The 24810-nt window shown below is 39.4% G+C and overlaps 1 protein-coding gene across 11 annotated transcripts in view; it reads right to left on the reverse strand.

The window, feature by feature from the left end:
• Positions 1–24810, reverse strand: part of LOC133609842 (sickle tail protein) — a 264761-nt gene that overhangs the window by 105204 nt on the left and 134747 nt on the right. Inside the window, exon 1 of one of the 11 annotated variants that reach the window (XM_061965847.1) lies at positions 24059–24190. The exons of the other annotated variants lie outside the window; for them this stretch is intronic. The gene's annotated coding sequence lies outside the window, so the exon portion shown is untranslated. Of the gene's footprint in view, positions 1–24058; positions 24191–24810 lie in introns of those variants that run through there. 11 annotated transcript variants of the gene reach the window in all.

The following is a 24810-nucleotide window of genomic DNA, read 5'->3' on the forward strand; positions in this document are numbered from 1 at the left end:
CAGATGTGTGCTACATGCATAAAACTTGCATATCTAAGATACAGAGCCACGAAAACCACTCTTGATCTGTCCCTGATTTACTTCAAATGCAACTATCGACGTACAATATATAAATTTAATGCCCATGTGTACTTTTAATTGGCTTTCTTTTTAACAGTAACTTCATTGTGGAGAATATCAATAAACAACCTGAAGTTGTTGTTTTTTTAAACTCAAATATAAAAGACAGTTTACATGTTTGGCAATCTAAATTGCAACATTCAGGGAGGGCAGAATAATATACGCCAATAAACCAGGGGTGTACAAAGGGCAGCCTGTGTTATACAATACATTGTAGTAACAAAAAAGCAGCAAATATTGAAAAATAGAGCAAAACGATGTATTATGAGGAAAATATATGTTAATACTAATTATTAATAGCACATATTTGTTTTTAAACATATATATGTATAGATATAAATATGTATATTTATATATATATATACATCATATATACACATATATATATATATAGATACACACGTATAGTATATATACTAGGGCTGCAACAACTAATCGATTAAATCCATTAAAATCGATTTAAAAAATAGTTGGCGATTAATTTAGTCATCGATTCGTTGGATCTATGCTATGCGCATGCGCAGAGGCAATTTTTTTTTTTTTTTTTTTTTTTTTTAATTTAATAAACCTTTATTTATAAACTGCAACATGTACAAACAGCTGAGAAACAATAATCAAAATAAGTATGGTGCCAGTATGCTGTTTTTTTCAATAAAATACTGGAAAGGATAGAAATGTAGTTTGTATCTTTTATCCGATTATTAATCGATTAATCGAAGTAATAATCGACAGATTAATCGATTATCAAATTAATCGTTAGTTGCAGCCCTAATATATATATATATATATATATATGGGGCAGCACGGTGGCAGAGGGGTTAGTGCATCTGCCTCACAATACGAAGGTCCTGAGTAGTCTTGGGTTCAATCCCGGGCTCGGGATCTTTCTGTGTGGAGTTTGCATGTTCTCCCCGTGACTGCATGGGTTCCCTCCGGGTACTACGGCTTCCTCCCACCTCCAAAGACATGCACCTGGGGATAGGTTGATTGGCAACACTAAATTGGCCCTAGTGTGTGAATGTGAGTGTGAATGTTGTCTGTCTATCTGTGTTGGCCCTGCGATGAGGTGGCGATTTGTCCAGGGTGTACCCCGCATTCCGCCCGATTGTAGCTGAGATAGGCTCCAGCGCCCCCCGCGACCCCAAAAGGGAATTAGCGGTAGAAAATGGATGGATGGATAAAAAATAGTTGTCGATTAATTTAGTCATCGATTTGTTGGATCTATGCTATGCGCATGCGCAGAGGCAATTTTTTTATTTATTTTTTAAATGTTTTTTATTTTTTAATAAACCTTTATTTATAAACTGCAACATGTACAAACAGCTGAGAAACAATAATCAAAATAAGTATGGTGCCAGTATGCTGTTTTTTTTCAATAAAATACTGGAAAGGATAGAAATGTAGTTTGTCTCTTTTATCCGATTATTAATCGATTAATCGAAGTAATAATCGACAGATTAATCGATTATCAAATTAATCGTTAGTTGCAGACCTAATATATATATATATATATATATATATATATATATATATATATATATATATATATATATATATACACATCGATTAAAATCGATTATAAAAATAGTTGGCGATTAATTTAGTCATCGATTCGTTGGATCTATGCTATGCGCATGCGCAGAGGCAATTTTTTTATTTATTTTTTTTATTTAATTTTTTTAATTTAATTTTTTTTTAAATAAACCTTTATTTATAAACTGCAACATGTACAAACAGCTGAGAAACAATAATCAAAATAAGTATGGTGCCAGTATGCTGTTTTTTTTTCAATAAAATACTGGAAAGGATAGAAATGTAGTTTGTCTATTTTATTCGATTAATCCAAGTAATAATCGACAGATTAATCGATGATCAAATTAATCGTTAGTTGCAGCCCTAATACATACATGTATATATACACACACATACAGTATATATACATATATATACACACACACACATATATATATATATATGTCATATATATATATATATATATATATATATATATATATATATATACATATATACTGTGTGTGTGTATATATATATATATATATATATATATACATATACATATATACTGTGTGTATATATATATATATATATATATATATATATATATACATACATATATACTGTGTGTGTATATATATATATACATATATACTGTGTGTGTGTATATATATATATATATATATATATATACATATATACTGTGTGTGTGTGTATATGTATATATATATATATATATATATATATATATATATATAAATAAAATATATATATATATATATATGCCTTTTTTTTAAAGAAAATATATGCATTAACGCCGGTTGTGCAAATTATATGATGTCATATTGACACTACACGACCACGCCCCTAGCCACGCCCACACCGCTTCAAGTATTTTAGCAATCTGTGGGAAATACTGTGTAATAGAGCAAGTAGTAATAAAGTATCAAGAAAAAGTATAAATGTTGACGCGAAAAACTACAGATGGGGACGATGTCGGATTGACTTTTTCCAAGTATATACTGATACAGATAAAGTCCCGCTTCTCACGACTGATACCGATAACTTACTTATATCTATTATTTTTAAATTACAGATTTAACAGTAGTTTTTGCGGTTGATAAAGTTTGACGTGTTGATGCGTGATGGTTTTTTTTCCCCCCCTCCTGGCGGACTCGTTGCAGAACATTTAGTGCAGATAGCACGCGGAATGTCTTCCTCAGTGAAGATGCCATGTTTGTTTACAATAAACTCAGGGGAAACTTATGACAGGCAAGCTGGAAAAAGGGAGTGCTTAATTTGCGCACTCATAACTTTGTCGGTATGATGTAAGAATTCCTTATAATTATCATGCACCCCTACCAAAGACACAAAGCTGACATGCAGGCTGTTTTTTTTCTTTTAAAAAATCTACATATTGTACTTGCTTTGATTATAATAGTGCTCTAAAGTAATGGTACTCTTACCTGAATACAACATTTGGCTACTCGACCCACCTCTGGTTGTGTGCTGCATGTTTCAAAACATAAAACACTACAGGTTGGAGCATGATAACGTGAATGGGAGAGAAATTACTGTCTCCATTACACGCCAAATCCTCATTTAAATAGGGCGGTCTGCAGTTAGTAGATGACCCAAAACACGCCCAATAATAGTACGCACAATGTTATATTTTGCACATGCTATTTAGCACTTGTCATTTGGGGTATCTGTAGATCAGGCCTGGGCAATTATTTTGCCTCGGGGGGCCAAATTTAGAGAAAAAAAAATTGTCTGGGGGCCGGTATATCTATTTTTAGGAACACTAATATAAAACCTCACAATAATGTCTGAATGCTAAAAACATTATGACAAACTGCCTTAAAAAAACGAAATGGAATTTCAAAATTTTTTACTGAATGAGACACCCAGACTGTACATGAAAATAAAGAATGTGGGATTTACAATATTAACTATGAACGATAAAACACTGAATATTGACAACATATGAACGTTACACCCTCTCTCGATCGACATATTTTACAATCAAGCAAAACGCAACATAAATGCAACAAACACAGCGAAATAAGAAAGCGAAGGGTAAAAAAACCCCACCTACAATCTGATACATCTGACAGATCACTAAGTTTTATAACTTTGTTGTAAAAATCTCCTTCCGCGTCTGTCCCTGACACCCGCATTTCAGGCTGACACTCTGTGGATACGCACCCCACCCACACTGCTTGGTGCCTTGTATGAGCTGCTGTGACGTATATTACCATAGTAACTAATTAAATTACCATAGTAACTAGTATATCATGCAAAAGCGCAGAGTCCAACCATTGAAATACTTTGTATAGCTCAAGGTCGTCCTGGGCAGGATGTTAAAGTGCATCCGGCAGTGGAGGCTCCTCTATGGGGTCTTGGGGCACTAGGAGGTTAACCCCTTTACTACTGTTACCTAGGGGTATAACGGTACACAAAAATTTCAGTTCGGTACGTACCTCGGTTTAGTGGTCACGGTTCGGTTCATTTTCGGTACAGTAAGAAAACAACTAAATATACACTTTTGGGTTATTTATTTACCAAATTTTCAAAATTTTCCAACAAAAATATTTTTCTTAGTGGAATATTTGATGTGAAGTAATCGGAACCTTGGATGGGTGAATAATTCATATTAACATTGATTTTGATTCAATATGTTTTGAGCAATGACAGTTTGAAAAAAACAAAACACAGCTTTGTTTTATTAGTCAACATTGCAACTTTCTCTAAATTACATTTCACCTTTAAGCTTTTTTATTTCACTTTTGTTATATTTTTGTTTATTTTAATAGTATTTTTAGAATGTGCCGTGGGCCTTTAAAACATTAGCTGTGGGCTGCAAATGGCCTCCGTGGCACACTTTTGACACCCCTGCTATAGATAATAAAAAATTAAATCTGATAAATCTATGGATAAAAAGCAGAGCCTGGCAACGCATGCACGTTTATCATGACTCTCTCTCTCTCTCTCTCTCTGTCTCAGCCCCTCCCTCACCAATGCTGCTGCGCGCACAATTTGTTTTGTTTTCAACCCCTTCTTAACCCTGAACGTACATTGAAAATACACGCAACCCTAACTCAAAATGCCGGACATTTGAGGCATTTAAGAAACTCCGCCCTGACAGCTCCGCTGTCTGGTGAAAAGAGGACGTATGGTCAGTCTATCGTAGCCCGTTAGCTGCTTGCATGCCGTGTGTTGTGCCTCGGTGTGCATTGTTTACACAACGTGCGTTACGCTACTTAATATGTCCGTGTGGAAACTCGTTCGGTACACCTCCGAACCGAACCGGAACCCCCGTACCGAAACGGTTCAATACAAATACACGTACCGTTACACCCCTACTGTTGCCCCAGGTGGCCCTTGGCAAAGGCCTAGTTCATTCACAACTCCTCCAACACGAACACCACTGTTCCCGCACTTATAAGTAAAGGTAAGACCATAATAAGGTTTTTTTATTAAATGTGCTTTTTTGTGTGCTACAGTTTGTATGTGTAAAGTTAAAGTTAAGTTAAAGTACCAATGATTGTCACACACACACTAGGTGTGGTGAAATTTGTCCTCTGCATTTGACCCATCCCCTTGCTCACCCCCTAGGATGTGAGGGGAGCAGTGGGCAGCAGCGGCACCGCGCCCGGGAATAATTGTTGGTGATTTAACCCCCCATTCCAACCCTTGATGCTGAGTGCCAAGCAGGGAAGAATGCTGGTATGAGCTTTTAAACATAACCCGTTAACTGCAGCCAATCAAATGGTGAATAAGATACTCTTTAGGGTTCATATGTTTGTAAATCTGACTGTGATGAAGTCAGTGCCTCACCAGTCATGAACCTCACCACACGTCACTGCTGCACATCATAATGGCGGCTACAGTTTCCATCTTAAAGATCTAAAAAAATTATTTGGGAATGTCCGGCGGGCCAGATTGAAAAACCAACTGCCCGCATGAGACCCCCGGGCCTTAATTTGCCCAGGTCTGCTGTAGATCATACAGTGGATGGGTGTTGTTGAAATGTGTCAAAGGTCAGACTGCAGATGTTCTCACTGACAAACAATCCAAATGGCAGCAAAATGAATACAAGGTTTCACGTTCATCCCCAGCCCAAACCTCGACTTTGCGAGATCTGCTGGTGGCTAGCCGGCAAGTTAGAACACTAGCTAATCCCGATTTGTGTTGTGAAGATAAGCCGTGGCTAACAAGGCTCCAAAAAGTGCACAGTGCAAAGAGCTGAGAGGTGATTAGCCGCTGTGATTAAGACACTCGCATTGTGATTGAGACGCTGTGCAAAAACTCCGTCTGGCTCGACTCGTTATCTGCCGTGATCAGATGCAGGCCAATCATCGGGCCTTCTGTCCAAGGGGCTTACCGCGGAGACACGCAGGATTAGACGTAGCATCGGCGCCACTACAGGAGCCGCTTGCCCTCCTAAAACTTGCAACCTTTACCCGCCATCCCGTTAAGCCGGGGAGGGGGGGGTCAAGGCTTTGGCCTCAGTTCTGTTTGAGATGGTTGTTTGTGGTCTGAGTGCAGCTCATTCTAAGGTCCCAACCGTTGCTATTGATTGTTAGTGAGGATCATTTCAAAACAGAGCTGCAAAATAAATGATGGTTCGCCCACCAAAGTGACATCATCAAATTGATGATGATGAGCATGAACAGACTTAGAGTCTATGTGTGGTGGGGATGGGTTGTGGCAGTGCGTCGAAAAGATACAGATCCTGTTCTGTCTATGACAGACCTGGGCAAAATACGGCCCATTAAGATTTTTAATCCGGCCCGCCGGATGTTCTACATAATTTCTTTTAGACCTTTAACATCAAAACTGTAGCCGCCATTATGATGTGCAGTGCTGTTTTTAAATGACCGTAAGTCAATCAATCAACGTTTATTTATATAGCCCTAAATCACAAGTGTCTCAAAGGGCTGCACAAGCCACAACGACATCCTCGGTACGGAGCCCACATAAGGGCAAGGAAAAACTCACCCCAGTGGGACGTCGATGTGAATGACTATGAGAAACCTTGGAGAGGACCGCATATGTGGGTTAACCCCCCCTCTAGGGGAGACCGAATGCAATGGATGTCGAGTGGGTCTAACATAATATTGTGAGAGTCCAGTCCATAGTGGATCCAACATAATAGTAAGAGTCCAGTCCATAGTGGATCCAACATAATAGTGAGGGTCCAGTCCATAGTGGATCTAACATAATAGTGAGAGTCCAGTCCATAGTTGGGCCAGCAGGAAACCATCCCGAGTGGAGACGGGTCAGCAGCGCAGAGATGTTCCCAACCCAAGTCTTGAACTATAGAAAGTAGAGACGGACTGACGATATTATTGGCCGATAAAATGTAATATCGGAAATTATCCGTATCGGTTTAAAAAAAGTAACATTTATGACTTTTTAAAATGCCGCTGTGTACACGGACGTAGGGAGAAGTACAGCGCGCTAATAAACCTTAAAAGCACTGCCTATGCGTGCCGGCCCAGTCACATAACATCTACGGCTTTTCACACACACAAGTGAATGCAATTCATACTTGATCAATAGCCATACAGGTCACACTGAGGGTGGCCGTATAAACAACTTTAACACTGTTACAAATAAACGCCACACTGTGAACCCACACCAAACAAGAATGACAATTTCGGGAGAACATTTGCACCGTAACACAACATAAACACAACAGAACAAATACCCAGAACCCCTTGCAGCACTAACTCTTCCGGGACGCTACTATATACAACCCACGCTAACCCCTCCCTAATTCCAAGCTGCTGTTTTGAGGCATGTTAAAAAAAAAAAAGCACTTTGTGACTTCAATAATAAATATGGCAGTGCCATGTTGGCATTTTTTTCCATAACTTGAGTTGATTTATTTTGGAAAACCTTGTTACATTTAGGGCTGCAACTAACAACTAATTTGATCATCGATTAATCTGTCGATTATTACTTCGATTGATCGATTAATAATCGGATAAAAGGGACAAACTACATTTCTATCCTTTTCAGTATTTTATTGAAGAAAAAAAACAGCATACTGGCACATACTTATTTTGATTATTGTTTCTCAGCTGTTTGTAAATGATGAAGTTTATAAATAAAGGTTTATTAAAAAAAAAATAATAAAAAAAATAAAAAAATAAAAAAAGTAGCCTCTGCACATACGCATAGCATAGATCCAACGAATCAATGACTAAATTAACTGCCAACTATTTTCATCATCGATTTTAAACAATTTAATCGATTAGTTGTTGCAGCCCTTGTTACATTGTTTAATGCATCCAGCGGGGCATCACAACACAATTAGGCATAATAATGTGTTAATTCCACGACTGTATATATCGGTATCGGTTGATATCGGTGTCGGTAATAAAGAGTTGGACAATATCAGAATATCGGCAAAAAAGCCATTATCGGACATCTCTAATTTCTACCAATTAGGAAGGTTTGTGTCATGTTTGTTCGCCTACAGAAAATATATTAAAACAAAAAATATATTTTGTTCTTCATCTTTTTCCATTTTCACACATCTCTGAAAGAGGTCCAGGGAGCCACTAGGGCCGCGGGTTGCTGACCCCCGTCCTAGTCGAATTAGCGAGACACAGCTGGAATGTGTCACTCATCAACCTGCATTATCAGGATGTAACGATAGTGTTAAAAGCTCTTTTGTCTGCCAAATGTGTATATTTTATATCGTCTATATCGCGTAACTAGGGATGTCCTGATCCGATATTTGGATCGGATCGGCCGCCGATATTTGCCAAAAAATGCGTATCGGCAAGGCATGGGAAAATGCCGATCCAGATCCAGTTTAAAAAAAAACTCCGGTCCGTGTTTTCTAACACACCTATTTAAATAATACATTCCACTTTTCTGCTGCTCCGTAATTTCCGTTCCGCATTTTCCAGCACACCTTCAACACATCCACAGGTCTGTGGATTCTCACGCAGTTGCTTTTAGCTGCTGGCATTACACAACAGGCTCTTCTCACTCTTTTCTGTGTCTCCCTCTCACAGACAGCAATCGCACCTTCTTACACACGTCACATACTGTCACGTCGTACGTCACATACGTATACGCCCTCCCCGAGCAGAGAGCGAGGTAGCAGCATGGCTAACGTTAGCTGTGATGCTAGCGCAGCCGCTAAGGTGCGCGCCTGCTCAAGCGTCCTCTGCGCCCGGCAAATCTATGCCACGCACAAAATCTAATAAAAAAAATAAGCGCATAACAATTTTCGACACACGGACACGACAGAGAAAACAGTTTTCGTCATCATTGTTAAAATATTGTAACGTCTGTCGAGACGCTTATCTCCATTCGGTGCCACACGTCCACACCATCAAAATGCTGAGGCAAAAATTTCCACATCAACACCGAATGAAAAAATTTGTGATTTTTTTAGTTGTGATTTCCTTCTCTGCATGAAAGTAGCATATATTAATGCAGTATGAAGAAGAATGTTTTAATGTAGACATGCAAGCCTTGGAAGAAAATGTTGAAAATCAAGACTACATTTCCTGCAAATGGGTGCATTTCTACCCTATATTTTAACTTTAGATTTATTCTCATATCAAACTCTTTTGGCTGTCTTTTTGACACTTACATCCGGCGCCCCCCTCCACACCCTGGATTATAAATAATGTAAATAATTCAATGTGATTATCTTGTGTGATGACTGTATTATGATGATAGTATATATCTGATAGTATATATCTGTATCATGAAACAATTTAAGTGGACCCCGACTTAAACAAGTTGAAAAACTTATTCGGGTGTTACCATTTAGTGGTCAATTGTACGGAATATGTACTTCACTGTGCAACCTACTAATAAAAGTCTCAATCAATCAATCAAAACACATAGAATCATCATACTGCTGTGATTATATGCATCAAGTGTTCATTCAAGGCTAAGGCAAAATATCGAGATATATATCGTGTATCGCAATATGGCCTTAAAATATCGCAATATTAAAAAAAGGCCATATCGCCCAGCCCTAGTTTCAATGATGCCATTTCTGTTTGTCATGTATAATTTTGTCTATTTTGTGTTTATCCTTGAATAAACAGGTCAGTTTCTTGTTACCAACCATTGTGTATTATTCAAACTCCCCTAGTTCAGCTGGCTAGTTGTTATCAAGAGTACTAAAACCCTTTTCAACATGATTCTGACAACTAAGTAGGCTAAATAACTTTAAACTTTAATACATGCTCGGATAGGCCAGTATCGGTATCGGATCGGAAGTGCAAAAACCTGGATCGGGACATCCCTACGCGTAACCCTACACCTGTTCCAAAAAACCACAACAAGCTAATGCACAGGGAGATCTGCAGTAGCAGTTCTATTGCCTATTTCCTGGCCGCACTTGAAGGCATCGGGACGCAGAGCTCAGCCCCATGGTGACCTGTCAGCCTGCACTTACGTAGCGTCTATCTTTCGATCGCAAAATCACATGTCGATTCGTCCGGTCACCGCCGCCCTAAAATGGCCGCTGAACTGTGCCGAACAAAAAAACTCTTCACCTCGGAATTCACGGCTCATCACACACAGACACACAAGCGCGCAGGCGGAAGGAGGGATTGTGTGTTTGGGCGGTTCACTGCTGGAGGCCCTCGGGCCAGCAGAGGGTGTGTGGTGGTGGTGGTGGTGGTGGTGGTGGTGGGCCCAGAGGGATGTTATCTCACTGCACTGATCCAAGTCGTTCATGGTCTGCTGAGGACCGGAGGAAATTAAACCACCGGCTTTTGTGTGTGCAAGATGAATAAAACACTTTAAGGGGCTGTTTTGCAAATTGCAAACACAGTACATTTCTCAAAGCAAAAATATAAGAGGAACTAGGGATGTCCCGATCCAGGTTTTTGCACTTCCGATCCGATACCGATATTGTTTTTGCATTTCCGATCCGATACCGATACTGACCGATACCGACACTGACCGATACTGGCCTATCCGAGCATGTATTAAAGTTTCAAGTTATTTAGCCTACTTAGTTGTCAGAATCATGTTGAAAAGGGTTTTAGTACTCTTGATAACAACTAGCCAGCTGAATTAGGGGAGTTTGAATAATACACAATGGTTGGTAACAAGAAACTGACCTGTTTATTCAAGGATAAACACAAAATAGACAAAATTATACATGACAAACAGAAATGGCATCATTGAACTAGGGCTGGGCGATATGGCCTTTTTTTAATATTGCGATATTTTAAGGCCATATTGCGATACACAATATATGTATCGATATTTTGCCTTAGCCTTGAATGAACACTTGATGCATATAATCACAGCAGTATGATATTTCTATGTGTTTTGATTGATTGATTGAGACTTTTATTAGTAGGTTGCACAGTGAAGTACATATTCCGTACAATTGACCACTAAATGGTAACACCCCAATAAGTTTTTCAACTTGTTTAAGTCGGGGTCCACTTAAATTGATTCATGATACAGATATATACTATCAGATATATACTATCATCATAATACAGTCATCACACAAGATAATCACATTGAATTATTTACATTATTTATAATCCAGGGTGTGGAGGGGGGCGCCGGATGTAAGTGTCAAAAAGACAGCCAAAAGAGTTTGATATGAGAATAAATCTAAAGTTAAAATATAGGGTAGAAATGCACCCATTTGCAGGAAATGTAGTCTTGATTTTCAAAATTTTCTTTCAAGGCTTGCATGTCTACATTAAAACATTCTTCTTCATACTGCATTAATATATGCTACTTTTATACTTTCATGCAGAGAAGGAAATCACAACAAAAAAAAAATCACAAATTTTTTCATACGGTGTTGATGTGGACATTTTTGCCTCGGCATTTTGATGGTGTGGGCGTGTGGCACCGAATGGAGATAAGCGTCTCGACAGATGTTACAATATTTGAACAATGATGACAAAAACTGTTTTCTCTGTCGTGTCCGTGTGTCGAAAATTGTTATGCGCTTATTTTTTTATTTGATTTTGTGCGTGGCATAGATTTGCTATGCGCAGAGGACGCTTAAACAGTGCGCAATTGCACAGGCAAGCACCTTAGAGGGAGCGTTATTCGCACGGCTGCGCTAGCATCACAGCTAACGCTAGCCATGCTGCTACCTCTCTGCTCGGGGAGGACGTATACGTATGTGACGTATGACGTGACAGTATGTGACGTATGTCGTGACAGTATGTGACGTGTGTAAGAAGGTGCACTTGCTGTCTGTGAGAGGGAGACACAGGAAAGAGTGAGAAGAGCCTGTCGTGTAATGCCAGCAGCTAAAAGCAACTGCGTGAGAATCCACAGACCTGTGGATGTGTTGAAGGTGTGCTGGAAAATGCGGAACGGAAATTAGGGAGCAGCAGAAAAGTGGAATGTATTATTTAAATCGGTGCGTTGGAAAACACGGACCGGAGTTTTTTTTAATCTGGATCTGGATCGGCATTTTCCCATGCCTTGCCAATACGCAATTTTTTGGCAAATATAGGCAGCCGATCCGATCCAAATATCGGATCGGGACATCCCTAAGAGGAACACCATTGGCGAGCTTATGTTAACATTAGTGGTTTAACAGAAGATATCCGCCCTGAATAAAATGATTGGTGTTTACGGCGGTCACTCATCCGGTGTCACCAACACGCACGTACAAAGAGCGCGTGCACACAAACAAAAGTACCGTATTTTTCGGACTATAAGGCGCCCTTAAACTGTAACTTAATTTTCTCAAAACTCGACAGTGCGCCTTATAACCCGGTGCGCCTAATGCACGGGATCATTTTGGTTGTGCTTACCGACCTCGGAGCTATTTTATTTGGTACATGGTGTAATGATAAGTGTGACCAGTAGATGGCAGCCTCCTCGTCGTCGTCACGTCGTGTCATTGCTGGTTTTACGAGCAGAGGAGCATGTTCGGCAGCGCACAATCACGGAGTACTTACAAACAGACACAGTGTGGAGACAGAAAAGGGAGAACGGACGCATTTTGGCTGAAAAACTAAAGATAAAGGTGAAGTTATAACACTGAAACACCACTATGGACTGGACTCTCACTATTATGTTAGATCCACTATGGACTGGACTCTCACTATTATGTTAGATCCACTATGGACTGGACTCTCACACTATTATGCTAGATCCACTATGGACTGGACTCTCACACTATTATGTTAGATCCACTATGGACTGGACTCTCACACTATTAGGCTATGTTAGATCCACTATGGCCTGGACTCTCACTATTATGTTAGATCCACTATGGCCTGGACTCTCACTATTATGTTAGATCTACTATGGACTGGACTCACACTATTATGTTAGATCCACTATGGACTGGACTCTCACACTATTATGTTAGATCCACTATGGACTGGACTCTCAAAATATTATGTTAGATCCACTATGGACTGGACTCTCACACTATTATGTTAGATCCACTATGGACTGGACTCTCACACTATTATGTTAGATCCACTATGGACTGGACTCTCACACTATTATGTTAGATCCACTATGGACTGGACTCTCACACTATTATGTTAGATCCACTATGGACTGGACTCTCAAAGTATTATGTTAGATCCACTATGGACTGGACTCTCACACTATTATGTTAGATCCACTATGGACTGGACTCTCACACTATTATGTTAGATCCACTATGGACTGGACTCTCACTATTATGTTAGATCCACTATGGACTGGACTATCACACTATTATGTTAGATCCACTATGGACTGGACTCTCACTATTATGTTAGATCCACTATGGACTGGACTCTCACACTATTATGTTAGATCCACTATGGACTGGACTCTCAAAATATTATGTTAGATCCACTATGGACTGGACTCTCACACTATTATGTTAGATCCACTATGGACTGGACTCTCACACTATTATGTTAGATCCACTATGGACTGGACTCTCACTATTATGTTAGATCCACTATGGACTGGACTATCACACTATTATGTTAGATCCACTATGGACTGGACTCTCACTATTATGTTAGATCCACTATGGACTGGACTCTCACTATTATGTTAGATCCACTATGGACTGGACTCTCACTATTATGTTAGATCCACTTCCGGAAGAGGCGCTTTAAAACATAGCTAGCGGCTAAATATCATCCACAGCCTGCAGTGTTGTAGCTACTTCTAAATCACTAATCCTGGTCTCCATGGCGACAAATAAAGTAAGTTTCTTACAAGTATCATCCATGCAGGACGAGGAATAGCTAAACATGCTTCACTACACACCGTAGCTCACCGGCGTCAAAATGTAAACAAACGCCATTGGTGGATCGACACCTAACATCCACTGTAATGATACCAAGTACAGGAGCGTATCTAGTCGATACTACTATGATTACATCGATATTTTTTGGAATCACAACATCTTCTTTCGGTTTTTTGAAATGTGTATTATGTTTATAAACTCAGGAAATACGCCCCTGGAAACATGATGATGTTGAATATGACCAATGTATGATCCTGTAACGACTTGGTATCGGATTGATACCTAAATTTGTGGTATCATCCAAAACTAATGTAAAGCATCCAAACAACAGAAAAATAAATGATTACAGTTTAACTAGAGATGTCCGATAATGGCTTTTTTACCGATATCCCGATATTGTCCAACTCTTAATTACCGATACCGATATCAACCGATACCGATATATACAGTCGTGGAATTTACGCATAAAATGGATGCATTAAACAATGTAACAAGGTTTTCCAAAATAAATCAACTCAAGTTATGGAGAAAATGCCAACATGGCACTGCCATATTTATTATTGAAGTCACAAAGTGCTTTTTTTTTTTTTAACATGCCTCAAAACAGCAGCTTGGAATTTGGGACATGCTCTCCCTGAGAGAGCATGAGGAGGTTGAGGTGGGCGGGTTTGGGGGGTGTATATTGTAGCGTCCCGGAAGAGTTAGTGCTGCAAGGGGTTCTGGGTATTTGTTCTGATGTGTTTATGTTGTGTTACGGTGCGGATGTTCTCCCGAAATGTGTTTGTCATTCTTGTTTGGTGTGGGTTCACAGTGTGGCGCATATTTGTAACAGTGTTAAAGTTGTTTATACGGCCACCCTCAGTGTGACCTGTATGGTTGTTGACCAAGTATGCCTTGCATTCACTTGTGAATGTGAAAAGCCGTAGATATTATGTGATTGGGCCGGCACGCAAAGGAAGTGCCTTTAAGGTTTATTATTAAAAAGTCATACATTTTACTTTTTGAATACCGATACCGATAATTATGAAACCGATATCGATAATTTCCGATATTACATTTTTAAAGCATTTATCGGCCGATAATATCGGCAGTCCGATATTATCAGACATCCCTAATTTTAACAGAAGTTTAGATAGAACATGTTAAAAGGGAAAGTAAGCAGATATTAACAGTAAATGAACAAGTAGATTAATAATTCATTTTCTACCTCTTGTAATAAAGTAAAATTTATAGGTAGATAAATGACACAATATGTTACTGCATATGTCAGCAGACTAAATAAGGAGCTTTTGTTTGCTTACTTACTACTAAAAGACAAGTTGTCTAGTATGTTTACTATTTTATTTAAGGACAACATTGCAATAAGAAACATAGATTTAATGTACTCTAAGATTTTTTGTTATAATAGAGCCAATAATGCAATTTTTTGTGGTCCCCTTTATTTAGAAAAGTACCAAAAAGTACCGACAAGTATCAAAAGACATTTTGGTACTGGTACTAAAATATTGGTATCGGGACAACACTCTATTCTATTGCAGAGGTTCTACAGGAGGGTTGTGAAAATGTTGGTTGTGTCATGACCTGTATCCCCCAGTCATGTCCTTGGTGCTTTGTTGTGGTTCTGCTCAGCTTAGTGTACATTTTACCAGCACTCCTAGTCCTCCTTTGTTTACATTTTTGTTGCTCAAAGTGTCTGAGCTCACACACCTGTTTCTGTTTATCGATTAGTGTCGCCACCTGTCATCACGGCTAATCATCTCCTTTACTTATATGCGTCTCGCCGTTGGCTACATTTTTAAGTCTGTGTAATGTTTTTTGTGAATGCGAGCATCGAGCTACTTTCTTAGTTCATGTCAGAGGTGGGACCAAGTCATTGTTTTGCAAGTCACAAGTAAGTCTCAAGTCTTTGCCCTCAAGTCCGAGTCAAGTCCCGAGTCAAGACAGGCAAGCCCCGAGTCAAGTCTAAAGTCAAGACTGGAAAGTCTCAAGTCAAGTCCTAAGTCCTGCATTTTGAGTTTCGAGTCCTTTCAAGTCCTTTTAACCACAGACTAATATATTAACACAGATTGTGTATGCTTTTCAAACGCTGTATTTATTTATTAAAACAAGTGCATTTTAAATTGCAGGAAAGAAAATTGTGCTGACATTGCACTTTATAATAGCACTATTAACCAGTCATTTTAAACATTAACTCATTCCTTTACAGAACAAACACATTGAAAAATAAAGTGCAAATGTACTTATTTGTACAAAAGTGTTAACATTGAAAAAACATGACATATATGTGAACATAACAAAAAAGTTGTACTTTTTTTATGTCAGGGCCCTATGCTGCATTGCATTTGCAAAAGACCAAATTAGCTAAGAGTCTGTCAGTCATTTGTGCACGATGGGGGCGTAGTATGATGCCACCATGGCTGAAAACTCGCTCCACTGGAGCACTGGAGCACTGGAGGCAGGCACTGCCAAGACTCTCATGGCCACTCGGAACAGTGAAGGAAGAGTCTTCATGTTCAATGCCCAGAACAAAAGGGGGGAGAGAGTTGTTTTGGGTTGGTGCACTACTTGTAAGTGTATCTTGTGTTTTTTATGTTGATTTAATTAAAAAAAAAAAAAAAAAAAAAAAAAATTCTTGTGCGGCCCGATACCAATCGATCCACGGACCAGTACCGGGCCGCGGCCCGGTGGTTGGGGACCACTGAGGTAAACAACCAACAGTATGTCAGAAAGCTAGCTAAAACGGTACACATATTCATAATATAGTATACATTTTAACTGACCTTTATTTTACTATTTTTGTCTTTTTTTAGGTGGCTAAAATACGCGGTGCTGCTGACCGCCGTCTAACGTTACGTGTGATATATTGACTAACGTAACCCTGCTTGAAAAAAATCACTGAACAAAAAGTATGAATAAGGTAGTGAACTGCAACAGATTCCCGTGTTTGCAATAACGTTATAACGTTAGCAGCGAGTTTACAGCCTCACTGATTTAACTACACAGCAAATAAAAGTCACGTTACTTAGCCAATAAACGTTATCTTACATTCAAAACTTACCGTTCTTTGTGCAACTTCAAATGCCGGACGAAGTTGGAAGTTGTTGCCTCTCCATCAGTCATTTTCGAACCGCATGTGTTGCATACTGCAAACCGTTTTATGTTGACCACCTCGTAATTTTTATACCCAAACAAAATTATTTTAGTTATCATTTTTTGTTCACTGGCGTGTGGTTTGGACATGTCTTCTTCGGTGGTTGTCCTGCAATTTGATTGGATGAATGCTGTGTGATGAAAACAAAGTAGATCTAATTTGATTGGCTGTTGTACTGAGACCACACCAGCTGACACACGCAACGCTGATAGACAAGTACACAATGAAAAATACGGAGCGCTCCCGAATAACTTTTTCATCTTTGGGTTTTGGGGAAAGTAGCAAGTCATGTCAAGTCATGTCAATTCAAAAGGCTCAAGTCCAAGTGAAGTCACAAGTCATTGATGTTAAAGTCTAAGTCGAGTTGCAAGTCTTTTTACATTTTGTCAAGTCGAGTCTAAAGTCATCAAATTCATGACTCGAGTCTGACTCGAGTCCAAGTCATGTGACTCGAGTCCACACCTCTGGTTCATGTTTCGCTGCGATGCTAAAGGTTGCCAGGCGCTTCATGTATTTTTTGCCTCGTGAGTAGAGATGTCCGATAAAATCGGACTGTCGATATTATCGACCGATAAATGCTTTAAAATGTGATATCGGAAATTATCGGTATCGACTTTTTAAAACGCCGCTGTGTAAACGGACGTAGGGAGAAGTACAGATCGCCAATAAACCTTAAAGGCACTGCCTTTGCGTGCCGGCCGAGTTACATAATATCTACGGCTTTTCACACACACAAGTGAATGCAATTCATACTTGGTCAACAGCCATACAGGTCACACTGAGGGTGGCCGTATAAACAACTTTAACACTGTTACAAATATGCGCCACACTGTGAACCCACACCAAACAAAAATGACAAACACTTTTCGGGAGAACATCCGCACCGTAACACAACAAGATTTCAAGATTCAAGATTCAAGATGCTTTATTATTGTCCATTCTTTAACATGTACAAGACACATAAGAACTGAAATTTCATTTTCGGCACTAAGAGCAGACATACGTTACAGGGGGACAAGATGGGACCGCCAACGGTTCAGCCACTTATGGCGCTCCTTAAAAAAAGGTGATATTGGGAAAGGGGGGAAGAGTAAAAAATATCAGTCTAAGTCTGGACCCTCGGGAGGGGGTCCAGACTGAGTCCAAGGGAAAAAAACTAATTTAGCATAGCACACATAAACATGTTACATATAATCACAACAACTCGCAACAGGGGAGTGGGGGGGGATTTGGGGCCATAGAGGCCGGCCCGCTGCTACAAAGCGCTACTCGCCGTCCATAACCCCGAAGAGGAATTAAGCAGTGGTGGTGAGAGGCGTTGGATGGGGATGGGGAGTGTGTTTGTCTATATGCCCATTGTTCTTTGGGTGAAGTGTAAATGTTCATAAGCCCAGAGTCGTTCTGCATAACAAAACAAATACCCAGAAGCCCTTGCAGCACTAACTCTTCCGGGACGCTACAATATACACCCCCTGCTACCCCCATGATGAAAACTTTGTTACATTGTTTAATGCATCCAGCGGGGCATCACAACAAAACTAGGCATAATAATGTGTTAATTCCACGACTGTATATATCGGTATCGGTTGATATCGGAATCGGTAGTTAAGAGTTGGACAATATCGGATATCGGCAAAAAAGCCATTATCGGACAACTCTGCTTGTGAGTATTAAAAGACTTTCCTTACCGGTAATTATTTTTTCTTATGTTTCACACAGAAAATTCCCACAAATTCAAATGTCTTTAAAATGCATATGAACATTTAAACATTGATACAACAAAATGTAGTGTGGTTTATACACTATACAAAAAAAAGAATTATGTAATTGTATTCACATTAGCATTTTGGATAGCTAGCGATTAGTGCTCTTGTTGCCTGCACGCGATTATGGCAATTGCCTGCTAGCAAATAGCACTCCAGTTGTCCGCTAGCGATTAGCGCACCAGTTGTCAGGCACTGATTCGCCTGCTAGTTTTTCGGTAAGCGCAAATTTTCCTGCTAGCGATTACCGCGCTAAGTGTCAGCTAGCGATTAACGGTTTTAGACTATATACCGTATTTTTCGGACTATACGGCGCACTTAAAATCCTTTCATTTCCTCAAAACTCGACAGTGCGCCTTATGACCCGGTGCGCCTAATGTACAACATAATTTTGGTTGTGCTTACCGACCTCGAAGCTCTTTTATTTGGTACATGGTGAAATGATAAGTGTGACCAGTAGATGGCAGTCACACATAAGAGACATGTGTAGACTGCAATATGATGGCAGTCACACATAAGAGATACGTGGCCTGCTCAGTGTCCACCCTGAGATCGGTAGGTTGTGAGTTCAAACCCCGGCCGAGTCATACCAAAGACTATAAAAATGGGACCCATTACCTCCCTGCTTGGCACTCAGCATCAAGGGTTGGTTAAATCACCAAAAATTATTCCAGAGCGCGGCCACCGCTGCTGCTCACTGCTCCCCTCACCTCCCAGGGGGTGAACAAGGGGATGGGTCAAATGCGGAGGCCAAATTTCACCACACCTAGTGTGTGTGTGGCAATCATTGGTACTTTAACTTAACTTTAACTTGACTGCAATATAACTCAAGTAAACAACACCAACATTTTTTAGACTATATAAATGGAATATCTTAGTATTGCACAAAAACAAGGTACATTTAGGACTAGTTTAATTTAAAAACACAGTTTGATACAGGCTATATAAGTAGGGGGTCCCTGCTCCATCTCTTCATCAGTTTAATGTGATTTTAAACACATTGTGTGTAAAATCACAATAAACTCGTCGAGATGCAGTAATTATTTGACCTTGTTGACAAATATCATTAACAAAAATTTGTCGCCGAAAATAGTTGGTGACGTCATTGTTCGTGTTTTGCCCGGACATAAGCGAACATGACTGTTGCGCAACGGGACTGGGAAAAATCACAGCGAGTGAAAACTAAACACGTCAAATACACAACGATCTTGCACGATTTGCAAAGTGTACCTTGTTTTTTCACGGCGGTACGTCTGTGGCGCGGAACAATTCAAAGCGGAGTCATGTCGGACATCTGGAGGATGTACGATAGTTAGTCCTTCACCTTTTTTGACCGAGGGGCCCAACTTTTCCACTACAGAGGGACATGGGACCTATTAGGGACCATGGCACCTATTAGCAGACATATTACCTGGCGTTTTGTTTCGCAATATTATGCAAAAACAACTTTTCTTACCTTCTGGTACCTGCTGATCTGTAGCTCTGCATAAGTCCCGAAAATGTACGTGCGTCTATGCAATATTTTGACCAAAGAACCACCATTACATGTTATGTAGACCACAAGGAAGTGTTTTCTATTTAGAAAAAAATATTAATAATTTGACCCCTTTAATGCGCCCTATAATCCGGTGCGCCTTTTGTATGAAAATAGACCCGCTCATCGGTAGTGCGCCTTATAATCCAGTGCGCCCTATGGTCCGGAAGATACGGTAATAATACTATTCACTGCCAAAAACATATTTTGGACACTAAAGGTTGGGCAGCATTATCATCAAAACACAAAGAGAATGAAAATGACACGGCCCGGGCGCACTCCAGTGTGCATTTATCTGTGTGCTGCGCTGCGTGCGCCACTCCGGCTGCAGCAGGCAGCTGCATTTAATCACCAATCAGTCAGTACTCAACACACCTGCCGCTGATAAGCTCCCTTGGCTTCTTAAGCCAGTTCAAACCTGCGTTCCGGGCCAGAACGTAGCAACCTGTTCCAGTACAGTAAGCCGAATATCTCTCGCTATATGAACATTCTCTCGCTCTCTCTCTCTGTGTTTCTCCCCCTCCGTGTTCATTTGTCTCGTGTCCTTTGTCGTCTTCCAGCAGCACTCTGTTACCGCGTCACAAGCTGTGTGTCTCGTCTCCCCCTATTCCCTCTGGTTCCCTGGCTGCCACTTGGATCTCGACCGCCCGCCTGGGCACGGACTCTGACACCTCGCCTCTGCCCACGGACCTCTGAGCTTGCCTTGCCCGCTTGGACTTCCGCACCTCGCTCAACACGTCCGGTAACACTCGTCAGATAATCGCTACACATAGTCGCACACCATACACATTTTGGATTAGTTTCACACTCCATACTTTTGTAAATATAATGAATAGAGCTCAATCTACATCCCTGCATTCTGTGCCGTCTTCTTCTCCCTGTACCGTAACAGAAAATACATTTAAAAAATAAATATTGCCTTAATAATTTTGAGTTGAACATCAAATTGTGTAAATAGGGAGCAGATATTAAAGGTTCAAATGTGATGAATATTTAATGGACCACAATGGAAACAAGCCTTTTGGCGTTTTGTGACATCCATTTGCCTTTTTAAAGCATTACATGGATTCAATTATTTAAGATGTCAATAAACTCCTCAATCAATCAATCAAGGTTTATACGGCCTTCTGCTCCTTTTTATTTAATATGATGTTGATTTTTTTTTGTTTTGTTTGACCTTTATTGAATGACATAAAAACAAAAATGTAAATAGAGTGTAATATTGTATACCGTATTTTTCAGACTATAAGTCGCACCGGAGTATAAGTCGCACCGGCCGAAAATGCATAATAAAGAAGGAAAAAAACATATATAAGTCGCACTGGAGTATAAGTCGCATTTTTGGGGGAAATTTATTTGATAAACCCAACACCAAGAATAGACATTTGAAAGGCAATTTAAAATAAATAAAGAATAGTGAACAACAGGCTGAATAAGTGTACGTTATATGAGGCATAAATAACCAACTGAGAACGTGCCTGGTATGTTAACGTAACATATTATGGTAAGAGTCATTCAAATAACTATAACATATAGAACATGCTATACGTTTACCAAACAATCTGTCACTCCTAATCGCTAAATCCCATGAAATCTTATACGTCTAGTCCAGGGGTAGGGAACCTATGGCTCTCGAGCCAGATGTTGCTCTTTTGATGACTGCATCTGGCTCTCAGATCAATCTTAGCTGACATTGCTTAACACGATAAGTAATGAATAATTCCGCTGGTAATCACAGTTTTAAAATAATGTTCAAAATATAAAACATTCTCATGCATCTGTTTTCTAGAAGTCGCATTAATGGTAAAAAGTATTTATTATTGGTTAGCTTCAGAATAACAATGTTATCAAAAAGAACAAGAGACTTATTATACTCTAAAAATGTTGCTCTTACTTAAAAATGCGCACATTTAGTTGTATTCAGTGTTAAAAAAATATTATATGGCTCTCACGGAAATACATTTTAAAATATTTGACTTTCATGGCTCTCTCAGCCAAAAAAGTTCCCGACCCCTGGTATAGTCCCTTACGTGAATGAGCTAAATAATATTATTTGATATTTTACGGTAATGTGTTAATAATTTCACACATAAGTCGCTCCTGAGTATAAGTCGCACCCCCGGTCAAACTATGAAAAAAACTGCGACTTATAGTCCGAAAAATACGGTACTTGCAAAGAAAAAGGCTCATTTATTCTGAACTACTGCACAATAGAACAAAAATATTTGCTCAAATATTTGGTTAAAAGTGCTGAATAAAAACTCTCCCTGAAGGCCAATTAGTCTAAAATGAGATTTTAACTTAGAGCTCAAGGTACAACATACTTGCCAACCTTGAGACCTCCGATTTCGGGAGGTGGGGGTTGGGGGCGTGGTTAAGAGGGGAGGAGTATATTGACAGCTAGAATTCACCAAGTCAAGTATTTCATACATATATATATATATATATATATATATATATATATATATATATATATATATATATATATATATATATATATATATCCTGAAAATATGCAAACAAAACTGTGTTTGCATAAATAAATATTAAGGAATATAACATAACTTGGCTTCTGAGAGCTTCAAAATGTAGTGAATAAAATACTAAAGTTGTTGATAAACAAGCAATTATTTTAATAATGAAATATGGTCATTTTAAATGAATTATTATGATAATTTAAAATTAAATATTTCAAATATGCTTATTTTAATGTAAATTTCTATGGCTGGATGTAATAAGGAGTCAGAAAAAATAAAAATTAAAATACAATTAATTTTGATGTTTTTAGCGAAATATAGTAAAAATGTATTTAGTTTTTTTTTTTTTTTTTTAAATTAATAAATATATTTATTTTTTGGTAAGATAAACATAATAATATAATTTATCTCTAGTCTGGATGATTTAGTTCTTGTCACCCTGTAGTGAAAAAAGGCTGTCCTCACTCAGGTCCGCATGAAAACCGGGAGATTTTCGGGAGAATATTTGTCCTGGGAGGTTTTCGGGACAGGCGCTGAATTTCGGGATTCTCCCGGAAAATTCGGGAGGGTTGGCAAGTATGAGGTACAAGGTTGTTGTTTTTTTAGGTTTTTTATATTTTTATTGTATTTTTTTTGTTATAAATGATAAATGGGTTGTACTTGTATAGCGCTTTTCTACCTTCAAGGTACTCAAAGCGCTTTGACACTACTTCCACATTTACCCATTCACACACACATTCACACACTGATGGAGGGAGCTGCCATGCAAGGCGCTAACCAGCACCCATCAGGAGCAAGGGTGAAGTGTCTTGCTCAGGACACAACGGAGGTTGGTACTAGGTGGGGATTGAACCAGGGACCCTCGGGTCGCGCACGGGCATTCTTCCACTGCGCCACGCCGTCCCATTATATAAGAGTGTTTTATATTCGTTGTGAACATTGTTAGCTTTTTATTTACATTTTTTAATAAACCTTTTATTTACTCAGGGTACTCGTCAAAAAAGGAATAAACAGCGTCTCCGCCGAGTGAAAAAACGTCTTCTGACATAACACACTAGAAAAGCGGCAGCAAATAGCAACATGTTGTTTACATAAAAAGTAAAGCAGCAGTTTTCGCTACAACTACGCACAAGTTATTAAAGCGCCATCAACTCGTACAAACAACTTGTTTTGCACCTGCCATGTATAAAGTGACTTTTTTCATACTTTCGATATTTCCAGACTTGTGAAAATGCTCCAGCAGCAACGTACCTCAGTGTCGGACGCTTGGCTCCGGTAAATTGACTTTTTTCCCCGAGTCAAATATGTAATCCATGCGCTGCCTTCGCCATGCAGAGCGGGGCTCCTGCCGCCATCGCTCGTCTCCCGCACCTCTCTCTCTCTCCCTTGCACGTCAAAATGAGACTCCTCCCCCTGCCCGTCGCCCTGGCAACTGTGACTCCTCCCCTCGCCCGCCCGACCGCTGCTGAACCTACCTGTCCGACCAGATCAGCCTCACAACAAACTCAACATTCTGCTGTACTCAGCAATGTAGATAGAGTTAGTCAAAGCACAAAAAAGTCCTCAGGGAGTTAAAAAAATGTATAAGACATGTTGGGATTCGTATTTTGGTTTCCATTTTTTTGCTCAAATCAACCTCAGTCCTAAATAAAAATAGCAATTATGTCATGTAGTTGTTGTTTTTTTTAACCCTTTGAATGCCCATTTCATTTATGTCTGTCATTTTTTTAAATTTTGAAACAGTTGCATAAAATTAGTTATAATCCATATAGTAACTTTTAAAGGGCTGAGATGCTAGTGCAGGCGTCACCAAACTACGGCCCGCGGGCCAGATACGGCCCGCCAGCATCCAAAATCCGGCCCAAGTAAAATAAGACAATGTTTTTTTTAAATATTTTTTTGTTTTTTAATCTGTCCTTTCTCGCCCATTCATTAATCCAATTCCTAACGTGTGTCACTCTCGGAGTCTCATTATCAGGCTCGCGATGGGAATACGTAAAATA

This window comes from Nerophis lumbriciformis, linkage group LG07 (genome assembly GCF_033978685.3).
Source record: "Nerophis lumbriciformis linkage group LG07, RoL_Nlum_v2.1, whole genome shotgun sequence".
Classification (NCBI taxonomy): domain Eukaryota; kingdom Metazoa; phylum Chordata; class Actinopteri; order Syngnathiformes; family Syngnathidae; genus Nerophis; species Nerophis lumbriciformis.